The sequence below is a fragment of the Cornus florida genome, unplaced genomic scaffold (genome assembly GCF_030987335.1).
Source record: "Cornus florida cultivar Cherokee Brave unplaced genomic scaffold, ASM3098733v1 CherokeeBrave_3.0.0_Hap2_Chr05, whole genome shotgun sequence".
NCBI lineage: Eukaryota > Viridiplantae > Streptophyta > Magnoliopsida > Cornales > Cornaceae > Cornus > Cornus florida.
Genome location: NW_026775575.1, coordinates 101,419,278 through 101,433,344, shown reverse-complemented (window position 1 = coordinate 101,433,344; position 14,067 = coordinate 101,419,278).

Sequence of the window (14,067 nt, the reverse complement as noted above, 5' to 3'; positions counted from 1 at the left end):
TGCCCTCTCAGGTCTCCCTTAAGTCCTGTTGGATTTTTGTTCCCCTGCTTGTGGGACACTGGGTATGAATAGTAGTCTTTCTAAAATACATCTGAAATTCATTAAATATATACATGATGAACGGATGTGGAAATTTTTTTTTTTTTTATATGAAATAGGATTGTCTGAGATTTCAATCTTCATTAATTTTTTTATTTTTTATTTTTATTTTTTAAGAATTAAAAACTATTTTGGGGGTGAAACTGTTAAAGGATATGCCATTTGTTTTATCATCATATACTTTCTCTGCTTACTCCATTTAGTGTTCCTCTCAATTTCAAGCATTAATGTTTTTTCCCGAAGAGAGTTGCGATTTAGATTTTATTATAAGATTCGTCAACTTAGCACCCCGGACGCACACAATTTTAGGGTCTAGCTTAGGCCGCGTAGCTCCACACAAATATGCCCTCAAGCGAGGGGACATAGCTCCTGATTGTGGCTTCATTATTATTATTATTATTATTTTTGGTTGTTTTCCATAGGAAGCCTACCAGAATGGACTTTCCTAAGATTTTTTGTGAGGAAGTTCAATAAAATCTTCTTCCCAAGGTGATGATGAATTGCTACGTAACCAACTAAATATTATTTTCTTAGACAACCAATCATTGACAACAAAAATAACCAAGCGTTTTCTCAATTACCAGAGTCGGCTAAATGAATCTCATATTTTCATTTTGCTATATTTAACGTCATAGTCTCGATCAATCCATATGCTATCATATCTTCCTTTACTAACTCTATTAATATTAATTTTGGTCTTCCTCTTCCCTTAGTATTATCCTTAATGTGGAGTATGTCATTTTTTCTAATCAATGCACTTAAAAGGTCTTCTTTGCACATGTTCAAACCATCTTAACCAATTTTTTTATTTTATTTATTTATTTTTTATTATTATTATTTTTTCAATTGGTGCTACTCCAACCGTCTCCTGAATGTGGTCATTTCTAATTCAGTCCTTTTTAGTCTCACCGCAGACCCATTTCAACATTCCAATTTATATCACACTTACTTTATACAAATGTTGTTTCGTAATTGCTCAACATTCGGTACCATAAAATATAGCAACTTAGATAACCCACTAGCACGAGAGATGAGAAAAGAATGGAAATGAGTTGATAGTGTTAAACAATTATCGTGTTTTGTTGACTAAGAAAAGAAAGCATATTAATCGTGTTTGGGAATGAAATGAAAGAAACTATTTTAATGAATTTACTATCATATCATTTTCTATAAATTTTGCCTACTATAAAAATAAAGACAAATTTCGTATTTGAGGAGGCCCCGGATGACATGGGCCAGATCCGATTCGCAAACACAACATTCAGTCCGTACAGCTGGGCCAGCCCATAGAAGGACACTGCCATATGGGCCGAACGAGAATAAGCCCATCAAAGGTGACCAAGGCTTACGGAGGAATAGGCCCAGATCCAGCAATCAGTAAATATCTTGTAAATATCTTGTAAATATCTGGAAAAGATCTATAAATAGGAGATGGAATGAAATGGAAGGGGATCTTTTTGGGGTTGAGGTGTAAGAATTCTAGAGAGAGAAAGAGGAGAAGGAATTTCTTGCATCTTCAATTGGCGCCGTCTGTGGGAAGCGCATGGAAGTTTGGTTGATCAATGAGGAATATCGAATGGATTCAAACCAATTCGGTTGATCGAGACTCGATCTTTGGGATTTGAATCCAGAGCTGGGCGATTGTGACCTACTCTGGAGGAATTACAATTCTTGAAGCTTTGGACTGACTTCAGATCTACGAGTTGTTCGATTGTGGCAGGATCTGACGGATTTAGAGTTCAGACAATTCAGATCTCGTAAACAGTGAGCATAATTCGGAGAATTAGAAGCCAGATCTAAAAATTCCTACTCACGAAGCTCAGATCTACTCGCGAACTTGAGATTAATGCCTTTACTCCGTTCGGGAATAATGATAGGTGAAAGCTCCAATCCGATGGAGGCTGTCCAGCAAACAAAGCTTGAAGAGTTGATGAACTTGATTGAAGCTCTCAGAAAAGAAAATGCAGAATTGAAAGCTGGACTGCAGCATCGGCAAATACCTGCGGTTTCGCATCCACCTCCGGTCGGAGAAGGAGGTGTTCAATCTAATATCGCGCATCAAGGCGATCAGAACGAGAACAATCAGTCAGCTCACCACCGTGATGAAAGGATGATGGACAATTTGCCGCCAAATGTTCGTCGAGTTGAAGATCACGAAGGATCGACTCACGTTGATCCGCAGCGGGAAAGGTTTGACCGAGAGGAAGTGATGGAGGTTGATCGCCGTCGAGTAGCGTCGCCTTGGCAAAGAGAGTTCATAGAGGAACGGTCGTTCGATCTGTCTTACCGGCCCTCCATGGTTATTGTCACTCATCACGGTTCGGAGGGCAGAACCGTAACTCACAGAGCTACCGCTGGACTCCAGAGAGAGAATGAAGCTCTCCGATCCGCAGCTCGGACGGTGGATTCACCATTCACCGACGAGATCTTGAATGCGCCGCATCCAAGGAAGTTTGCTATGCCAGTCTTTATTCTGTTTGACGGAACGACCGATCCGATCGATCATGTGTATCATATCCAGTTGAAAATGGCCCTGAATACGGAAAACGACTCTTTAATGTGCAAATGTTTCCCTACAAGCCTGGCCGGACCGGCGCTCAGCTGGTTCAAAAACTTGCCTAGGAGCTCCATTGGCAGTTTCAGGGACCTGTGCGATCGGTTCATAAGCCAGTACTATGGGAACAAACGCCCGCCGAAGGACATCTCGAGCCTATTCACGATGCGGCAGCACAAGGATGAACGTCTCCAGGCCTTTCTTACCAGGTTTAATCTCACTAAGAGTATGGTGATCGAATGCCACCCTTCTACGGCAGTTCAAGCCTTCAAGTTAGCCATGACACGCGGAACTCCATTTCACACCAGTCTGGTAGTGAACACGCCGGCTACCATGGATGAACTCAATGAGAGAGCCGATGGCTTTGTGCGCCTAGAAGAAGAGGAGGCAGCTAATGCTCGGACAACGTCGCTTGTGTCGACCGAGGAAAAGTCCAAGGCAAAGATCAGGCAGAAGCAGGCTCAGCCGCAACGTCAGACCACTTGGAAGGCCGAAAAAAGGTCCAGGGAGGAAGAGTTGATTACTCCGCTGAAGGTCACTCTGGCGAGGCTGTATCAGGAGAACAAAGACAAGTTTCATCCACCACTGCCAATTAGACAACCCCTCGAACAGAGGGATCAAACTAAACATTGTGCTTTTCATTCTGATTTCGGACATCAGACTAACGAATGCAGGAACCTGAGGAGGCAAGTGGAGATGTTGATAGCTAGAGGGGAGTTTGCGAGTTATGTTCAAGGTTCGGCGATGGAGCAGAATCGACCGGTGGAACAAATAAAAAGGAGTCATAAACAAAGCTCCCACAATTCGTAACCAGTTCGTATAATCAATGCTATCCATGGTCGACCCGAGCCTAGTGAAGAGTCAGATGAGCTGCTCCGGGTGCGCCTGCGGCAGGCGCAGATGAAGAAAAGGGTCGGCAATGTGACCACTCTACACCAGCAGAGCCCGTCAATGCAGATAAAGTTCGACTGGACAGACCTGCAGCGTGTTCAACTGCCTCATGACGACCCGTTGGTAGTCAGTTTGACAGTGGCAGATTGCTTGGTGCGCAGAGTTCTGATCGATCCTGGGAGCAGTGCGAATGTTATGCCGAGGGACACATTTGACAGGCTCGACATTAAACCAGAGAGGCTCAAGCCCACCGGAAATCCCTTATTAGGGTTCGATGGGAAGAGGGTGGAACCCGTCGGGATGGTGGAAGTGGAAGTTCAAGCTGCAGAACGAGCTCTTATGGAAACTTTTGTGGTTGTGGAAATTCACCCCTCGTATAATCTCCTGATGGGAAGAGGATGGATTCACAGAGTCCGAGGTGTACCCTCAACTCTGCATCAGGTCATGAGGTGCCTCGGGCCCGATGGAGATAAAGTAATAGACATTCGGGGGGATCAGGTCGCAGCCAAAGAGTGTTATTCCGTCACACTAAAGCATGCTGGGAAAGGAAAGGCGCCCGTCCGTTCGACAAGCCCCAGATAGCAATTACAGAAACCTCCGCTCGAGCAGAATAGGGTAGAGGAGTCAGTCGACTTGACCGAGGAGCCCCTTCTGGATGTGCAGATCGATCAGTCCAGGCCAGAACGAACTACCAGAGTAGGTATAAGACTGACCAGAGAAGAGCAGCAAGAGCTAGTGGATTTCTTGTCCCACAATGTCGACGTATTTGCATGGAGTCACCTAGACATGCCTGGAATTAGTCCTTCCGTATCCTGTCATTCCCTGAATGTCAATCCCAATTTCAAACCAGTGAAACAGAAGCAGCGAAGATTTGCTCCAGAACGTAATCAGATCATAGCGGAAGAAGTCGATAGGCTGCTTGATGCGGGATTTATCAGAGAAGTGCACTACCCTGAGTGGTTGTCCAACGTCGTTGTGGTGCAGAAGAAAAATGGAAAATGGCGAGTATGTATTGATTTCACCAATTTGAACAAAGCCTGTCCAAAGGACAGCTTCCCGTTGCCTAAGATTGATCAAATGGTGGATGCCACCACTGGGTATGAGCGTTTAACCTTTCTGGACGCATATTCAGGTTATAATCAGATTCCTATGGACCCCGCAGATGAAGAAAAAACTTCTTTTGTCACCGAGCGAGGAACATACTGCTACAAAGTTATGCCTTTCGGGCTAAAGAATGCGGGAGCAACTTATCAACGACTTGTTAGCAAAGTTTTTAAGAATCAAATGGGTAAGATTGTCGAAGCCTATATTGATGATATGGTGGTAAAGAGTAGGAAAAAAGATGATCATCTGAAGCATCTGCAAGATGTATTCGATGTACTAAAGCGATATGGGATGAGGCTCAATCCGACCAAGTGCTCGTTCGGTGTGAGTTCCGGACAGTTTCTGGGACACGTGGTCAACCGCAGGGGCATCGAAGTTAGCCCCGCTCAAGCAGAAGCTTTGATTAAGAATGCCGAGCCAAAGACGATCAGAGAGGTGCAAGCCCTAACAGGACGAATAGCTGCATTAAGTCGATTTATTTCAAAATTGTCAGATCACTGCAAACCATTCTTTGACACGATTCGGAGCCATAGAAGGCAGGTCTGGGGGGATGAGCAACGACAAGCATTGACTCATTTGAAGCAATATATGCAGAATCCACCAGTCCTGTCAGCCCCAGAACCGGAAGAAAAGTTATTTCTATATCTTGGAGTATCTGGTGTCGCGACGAGTGCCGTTCTGATTCGTTGCAAGGAAGGGGTGCAATACCCGGTATTTTATGTAAGCAAAACGCTGATGGAGGCAGAAAAAAGATACTCAAAGGCCGAACGGGTGGTACTTGCACTTGTAAATGCGAAAAGAAAGTTGAGGCATTATTTCGAATCCCACCCCATAGCTGTTCTAACAACTTTCCCAATCAGAACGCTTATGCACAAGCCAGAGCTCTCAGGCAGAATGACGAAGTGGGCCATAGAGTTGAGTTCATTTGACATAACGTATGAGCCGAGAACAGCTGTTAAAGGGCAAGCGGTAGCCGATTTCCTACTAGAATGTGACGCCGAAGATACGGAAGAGGACCTTAGAAGCGGCTCTTGGAAACTTTTTGTGGATGGCTCCTCTAACCAGATGGGGGCTGGGATTGGGATCAAACTGCAAACCCCAGAGGGTACTTCCTTGAGCCAAGCACTCAGACTTGAGTTCCGAGCCACCAATAATGAAGCGGAATACGAGGCGTTGCTAAATGGATTAAAGTTGACCAGAGAGCTACAGATTAAAAGTTTGACAGTGTATAGTGACTCGCAGCTGATTGTTCGGCAGGTAAATGGTGAGTACGCGACCAAGGATGACACGATGGGGGCATATCGTTCTGCCGTTCTGCATAGAGCCAAGGACTTTGCAAAGATTGAATTCATACAGCTGCCGAGGGAACAGAATGCAGATGCAGACCGTTTAGCATGCAGTGCTTCAAGTTGTGGTGAAACATTGGCGAGGGTGATTCCAGTAGGGATAGTGACCCAGCCATCTATTTTCGAAGAACCGTTGGACTCTGACCCTTGGCAAGTCAACGTCATACCGTATGAACCGAGTTGGATTGACCCAATCATTGCCTATATTCGAGATGGCGTTTTGCCTATGCAAAGGGATGAAGCTAGGAGACTCAAAAAGAATGCTGCCAAGTACGCCATCGTGCGGAACCAGCTGTATAGAAGGTCCTATTCTGGCCCATACTTGAAATGTGTCACCCCCGCGGAGTCGCAACAGGTATTGCGAGCTATTCATGAGGGTGTGTGTGGCAATCACTCTGGCGGGCGATCGTTAGCGCATAAAGCAATGACACAAGGGTATTTCTGGCCAAACATGTCAAGAGATGCGGAGGAGTTCTCTCGAAGGTGCGATAAATGCCAACGATATGGACCATTGATCCACCAACCACCTGAGGAATTGCACGTAATGGCCTCGCCGTGGCCTTTCGCGCAATGGGGGATGGATGTGGTCGGTCCTCTGCCAACTGTAAGAGCTCAGAACAAGTATGTGTTACTGGCCACGGATTACTTCACTAAATGGGTGGAGGCAGAACCGTATCCTAGCGTGACTCAGACTCAGGTGAGACGATTTATTTGGAACAACATTATCTGCCGTTTCGGTGTTCCCAGATCGATAGTCATGGACAATGGCACAAACCTCGACAGCAGGCAAGTAAGAAAGCTGCTGGAGGAGTATGGAATCAACCAGAAGTTGGCTGCAGTAAGTCATCCTCAGGCCAACGGACAAGCAGAAATCACAAACAGAACCATTTTCGCCTGAATTAAGAAGAAGCTGGAAGATCATAAGGGGAAGTGGTTGGATGAACTCCCGAACGTTCTATGGGCTTACAGAACCACCCCAAGGCGGCCGACTGGGGAGAGCCCGTTCGCAATGGCGTATGGTACCGAAGCAGTTATACCGGTTGAGCATTTAGTCCCCACTATCAGAAGCTTAGCATGGAGTCGAGATCAGAACGACAAGATGTTAAGATTGAACCTCGACATGATAGACGAAAGGAGGGACGCAGCGGCTATAAGGCTAGCATCGTATCAGCAAGTGCTGGCGAATAGTCACAACAAGAGAGTAAAACACAGGGATTTTGCCCCTGGCGATCTGGTTCTGAAAAGAAAGGTGGGGATGGTCAAAAAAATGATGCCACCCTGGGAAGGCCCATACAGAATTGCAGAAGTCATTGGCAAGGGGGCATATACGTTGGAAACCATGGCGGGAAAGTTGGTCAGCAAGCCCTGGAACGCCACGTCTCTGAAGAGGTACTACCAATAAAAGCTAAGTTCTGGCTTTAATTGGATGTTGTTTGTTGTCAATCAAATACGTATGAATGAGCAAGTTACTGGAATTTACAAAAAAGAATTTTCTTTTCCAACGGTCTACTATAAAAACTTAAAGCCAAGTGGCAAGTGGCATTCTAGCCGAGCGACAGGCACTTAAGCAAGATAAGTGGCAGCTGGCACTATAAGCCGAACGCCAGACACTTGCTAAAAATTTAAAGCCAAGTGGCAAGTGGCATTCTAGCGGAGCGCCAGGCACTTAAGCAAGATAAGTGGCAGCTGGCACTATAAGCCGAACGCCAGACACTTGCTAAAAATTTAAAGCCAAGTGGCAAGTGGCATTCTAGCCGAGCGCCAGGCACTTAAGCAAGATAAGTGGCAGCTGGCACTATAAGCCGAACGCCAGACACTTGCTAAAAATTTAAAGCCAAGTGGCAAGTGGCATTCTAGCCGAGCGCCAGGCACTTAAGCAAGATAAGTGGCAGCTGGCACTATAAGCCGAACGCCAGACACTTGCTAAAAACTTAAAGCCAAGTGGCAAGTGGCATTCTAGCCGAGCGCCAGGCACTTAAGCAAGATAAGTGGCAGCTGGCACTATAAGCCGAACGCCAGACACTTGCTAAAAACTTAAAGCCAAGTGGCAAGTGGCATCCTAGCCGAGCGCCAGGCACTTGCCGTAAACAAACACACGGCAAAGCTAATATAAAAGAAAAAGAGAGAAAAGATATGTATGTACTGAAGATGAGTTGAATGGAGCACAACACATAGGGAAAAAGAGTTCTGTCATTTCATTAATATTGAACATTGAGTTTACAAAAGAGAGATGTCCATCATTACAAGAAGATATGAAATAGAAGAATTCGAAAGAGCCCTAGCTAGACGCCTCAGTACCAACAGCATCCTGGTCGTGCCGACTCGCCTCCTCGGCCCCATTAGCCGCCTCACCTTCATGAGGTGGGGAATCAAGGTGAATGACTGAATCGTTCGGCTGGGGTTCAGCGTCAGCAGTGGCTATAGAAGGAACCACGGTTGACGGTTGGGGAGCGGTCAGTGGCAGAGCGGTAGGAGGAGCTGTGATGATCCTTGAGGATGCGATGTCCTGGCACTCATCAAATATACGCTCCGCTTCGGTGGGTTCTGGGTCGACATAGACCCCCAGAGGTTCGATCCCCAGATCCTTGTCTACCTCATCCGGAGTGGAGCTGGTCTGTCCCTCATCCGGAACCCGGTCGGCGAAACCTTCCCGGAATCCTTGAGCATACCTAAGAGCACCGACCCTTGAGAACCGGGCGTGAAGGGCCAGCATCCCACCACCCACTCTGCTGATCGCGTCGATCAGAGCGGTACGCTCGTCCAGAGCTCTTCTTTCAAAGGCCATCCGAGCAGATTGTTCATCAGCTAGAAGGCGCTGGAGTTCTGCCTTCTCTTCTCTAATAGATTCCCGCTCGGTCTGCCAGACGCTCTTCTCAAGCTGGAGGGCGTCCTTCTCATCCTGAAGGGAATCATTCTCCTTCTTCAGGACATCTCTCTCCTGCTCGGTTTTGTCAAGCCGAGCCAGTACCTCGGTATTCTTCATGGCGAGGAGGTCGTTTTCCTTATTAGCCACCTCCAGGCTGTCAGAAAACTTACGGGCCCTGGCGTTCCCCATCTCCACCTGCTTCTGTATGGCCATCATGCCGAACAATGTCTGCATAGGTGCACATTAAAAACGGTTAAGCCAATAGTCAGGACGGGCGAAGGCAAGACCAAATAATATAAGAAAATGCATGAGCTAGAAAATAAAAGTCACCTCCATAGCAGATTGAGGAAAGCGGCTGAACACATCCTTCTGCGAAAGACCTTTTGCCGCCTCAAGGTCCTTCGGAGTCCACATGCTCCTGTAGTAGGCCATAGCGGTCTGGCCATCCCTCAGCATGGTCTCGTTCGGTTTCACGAACGTCCCATCCGTTCGGGTGTACCGAGGGGCCCATGGCGGTAAGGTGGGGATAGAAGAGGGGCCTGAAGCAGAAGCAGAGCCACCAGCTGCAGCAGGCCCAGAGGGAGCAGGAGCTCTGACCGCTCGGTGCAAGAGAGCACCCGGCCCGGAGATCCGGGTCCTTCTAATGAGAGGCTCCTCCTCAGGATCGACTTCACTATCAGGATGAGGCTTTTTGCCTCGCTCTTTGTCCCGACCGCCCCCCGCAGCAGCAGGAGCTATGGTAGCTGGGGGGGACGCGTTCTGGTTGGCAGCAGGGGCGCTGACAACAGGGTTAATAGCCACTGCGCTCGGGACAGTGTCCGATATGGTGGCCGAGGAGGAAGCTGACGCCGGAGAGGAGCTCGCCCCAGCAGCAGGGGTGGCTGGGGGAGTATTCTTCCTCCTGCCAAAAGAAGGAATCTGAAGTCTGCTCATGTTGTAGCCGAGTGATGAGAGCGCAAAGAGGTTGTCTGAAGTGAGGAGATCTGAGCAGGAAGGAATATCGTTCAGAACGTATTTCTTCAAGTAGTTACTCCTATCCCTGCAAACACTATAGCTCAAGTCATCACAAGGTATTCCCAAGGAACGGCATAAGAAAGTGCAAAAACGAGGAACGCATGTTTCGCAGGGGCAGTCTTGTTTATGGGATTTGAATTTTTTATAGGAGGAGACAGAGCAGACACCAAAGGCGCTCGGGATTGGGTAATCCTCTGCAGCCGGCGAAGACCAAGCCCCACTAATGCCCACTATGCTATCCCTCCAACCCTTTTCAGATTTTATTGTGTCAGTACATATGGACATATTCTCGAACGGGTAGAGGTGGTAGAAGGGCTCGTTGGTATGGATCTTACTCACCTTATAGCACAGAAGGAGGTCTATGAGGTCGAGATCCAGATTTCTGTCACGCATCAACAAGAGCATAACAGATATGATTCTAAAGAAGTTGGGGTTGACCTGCAGAGGGGATATCCCCAATCTATTGAAGACATAACTAAAGAAAGGGTGCAGAGGGAACCTAACAACATTCAATTGAAGGTTCGTGAATAAGACTTCGCCGGGCAGGAGGCCGGCGCCGGTCGTAATGTTAACGTCTTGGGGGCAAACCCTAACTTCGATGTTATCAGGAAGTCTAAGTTTCATACGAAGAACATCCAGATCTACAACCATGGTGGAAGTGCTAGAAGAATCTACAAGAGGGTAAATGGAAGCCTGCCGAAAGTAAAAAGAACGAAACTAACCTCGAAGGACTGCAAGATCGCTGGAAGAATGACTCTTGAAGGATTTCACCAGAGAAAGCTTAGCACTGTTCTAGAAAAGAGAGAGACTTGGCTGATGATGGAGATGGTAAAGGGAAGTGAAGTGGAATTCTAGAGTATTATAAAGGCGAGGGGGCCCGAGGGCCGAAGCGTCGGGAAGGCGAGAAATCCCTCGAGCCCCGGAACATTGATTCTGGATCTGACCGTCCGCTCCCCCACGTGGTTATCTCGAGCCGTCAACATCATGATGAGACGCCATCAATAATTACCCCTTATTAAATAAGGGGCAATTATGGGGGCAGTTGAGGAGGCCCCGGATGACATGGGCCAGATCCGATTCGCAAACACAACATTCAGTTCGTACAGCTGGGCCAGCCCATAGAAGGACACTGCCATATGGGCCGAACGAGAATAAGCCCATCAAAGGTGACCAAGGCTTATGGAGGAATAGGCCCAGATCCAGCAATCAGTAAATATCTTGTAAATATCTTGTAAATATCTGGAAAAGATCTATAAATAGGAGATGGAATGAAATGGAAGGGGATCTTTTTGGGGTTGAGGTGTAAGAATTCTAGAGAGAGAAAGAGGAGAAGGAATTTCTTGCATCTTCAGTATTAATAAAGTTTTATTAAAAATGATATCATTTCTTTCAAATTACTCTCGTTTTCTGAGAGATAACAAAACCAACTCATCAAGTTTTAATGTATCTCTCCAAATCTTTCTATTCTCTCTCTTTTCCTTCCAAAATTTTATACAAACAAAAAAAATCTTCTCTCTTAATTTCCTTTCTTTTCTTTCCAACCAAACTGGACCTAAGAGACAAAAATATTCACAAAACGACCAAAACGTCATGGTTTGTAACTTCTTTCTCCCCTTCCTCACTCATTCACGTTTGTGTTTCTCTCTTTTGATTAAAAATATCTGAAATGCTCATGAGGAAGAGGGGCAATACTATTGTTAATTGGTATTGTCTATGCAAACGAGATGGCGAGTCTGTGGATCACATCCTTATGCACTGTCATGTGGCGTACGATTGTTGGAACCTCATCTTTAGCTTATTTGGCATGCATTGGGTAATGCTTCAATCTTCCAAAAGTCTGATTAATGCGTGGAGAGGATGCCAAGTGAGAAGTCACGCTCGTGATTATTGGAGGATAGTTCTACACTGTGTTTGGTGGTGCATATGGAAAGAGAAGAATAGCAGAATTTTTGAAGGAAATGAATCGCCTTTGGCGAACTTGAAACTTCATATTCTTCGCTCTGTTTTTTGTTATGTGAAAGGACGCACTTGCTCCTCTACCACTGCTTTAGTTGATCTTTTGAACTACATGGGTCCTTAGGTTTAGCTTCCGTTTTGTATTAGGGACGTGTTCCTCTTTTGATCACTTTTCTAATCCATTTCGGGCTGCCAAATCTATATTTTGAGAGGAACTACAGTATCAAAATACTATATTTTAGTAATTTGGCTCCAATGGTGCATTTCATCCAAAATGTCATATTTTAGCAATTTTTACCCTCTATTGAACCAAGTCCAACCCACTTCTAGCTTTCCAATCCTACTTTAACTCTGACCGTTAATTTCGAAATTACCTTCCCATCTTAACCATTCATTACATTATGTCCCACATAATATTTTTAGGGCAAATCATTTTAGCCTCCCCAATCGCCTCCATCTTTATTCTCGTTCCTGACTCTGAACTTGCCCCCCCTCTCTCTCTCTCTCTCTGCAACTGCAAACTACAAAATCTACAATAATCAGAAGTTCAAAAACCATATATTTCAGTTTATCAATCTGTCTGCAAGAATCAAAAGTTCAAAACCCATATCGGCATATCACTTCAGATTGTTCAAAAAATCAAAACCCATATCCGCATATCATTTCAGATTGTTCAAAAAATCAAAACCCATATCTTTCAGTTTTGGAAATGGCAACAAAATCATAGATACATGAATATAAATATATACCCATATATTGAAATTACCTGTGTGTTGGTATCAATGGCCGGAGTGAAGAAGACATTGATCTCTCGAACAACGTGATCTTCAACGTCATCTTCCGCAATTGGCTCCGCCTTAGGTTTTTCGCCATCGACGTCCATTTCCGCGACGGTGGTGGTGGTGGAGGAACGCGAGGGTTCATCTTCCTTGGCGGTGGCGAAATCGACAAATGGTGCTGGTAGTGAATCTGATTCTTCGTTTTTCTTCACAGGAATGGAATCTGATTCTTGGGGTTGTGATGGTGATAGTTCGGATGTTGATGAGGGTTCTTGTTTGGGTATTGGTTTTGGTTTGAATTTGGAGTTTTTGGTGGCGAATCTGTTGGCTCGCGACGGAGCGAGTTTCGGACCGTCCAGGTCATTGTCCAGGTCCATGTCCATTTCCACCGTAGTTTCTCTCTAGAACTGGTGTGCTCTCTTGTGATGAGCAGCAGCGTAGCGTTTTCGTATATTGTTGGGTTTGACAGAGAAGTCGTTCCAAACGGCGTCGTAGAAAGAGAGAGAGAGAAGGCCTGCCAAAAAAATTGGCAGCTCCTATATTTGAGAAAAAATTTGGCATTCTCAAAATTTGAGAGTCCAAATGAAAGTTCATTGGAGAGCCTACTTTTTACGCCTCTCTCAAATTTTGAGTTTAGCAGCCCAAATCAAAGATGCATTGGAGATGCTCTAAGATTCGTCATTCGACTTCTTTAAGATCCCCCGGTTCATCACTCCAATCTGTTTTATTATTACTTTATTCGAATTTGTGCCTTTGTATGTAGGCAAAACTAGGGTTCGGATTTTTTTGTCCTTTAAACAAACTTACAAATTACTGTAGGTTGACTTGCAAGTCCAAGTCTTTATTTACATGGTTGCCTTTAATTACTTTGATACCCTACCCACAAAGAAAAAGGAAAATGTGTGGCATCCATGGATTTGTTTTCCCTCTAGAAAGTTTGTTAAAACCGATAAAAATGAGTGATGACGAAACTCTGATATCTGCGGGAGAAAGATTCCAACAAGGGTTTTTTACCAGGATCTCTGATGAAAATAATATTTACAAAGCTGTGTATCAGTGAATTGATTAAAATACAAGCAATATTGTACTCAAGTTGTGTATTAGCGATGTAATAGCATTATTTGCTTCTTCAATTCAAGTCCCACCACCATTTTAGTCCAACATTTGGTATCAGAGCTTTCACTTGGCTTAACATTCAGGTATATGAAACTTGCTCTTTTGCATAGAAAATTACCAGACCAATTGGCAAAACTAGATTACCCTTTTACTGTGTGTGTTTACATGTGTTTTTAATTACAGTTTATTGGTGGAATTATATAGCATCATTATTTATACATACCGGAATTGATTTGAGGGCATCGCTCTTGGTCATCCAAATGAAGGTTCAATCTAATTGGACCTCGAGTTCTAATGCAAACTCTAATTTCCTTTTAAACTATGTGTAGGTGAGCTGAGTGT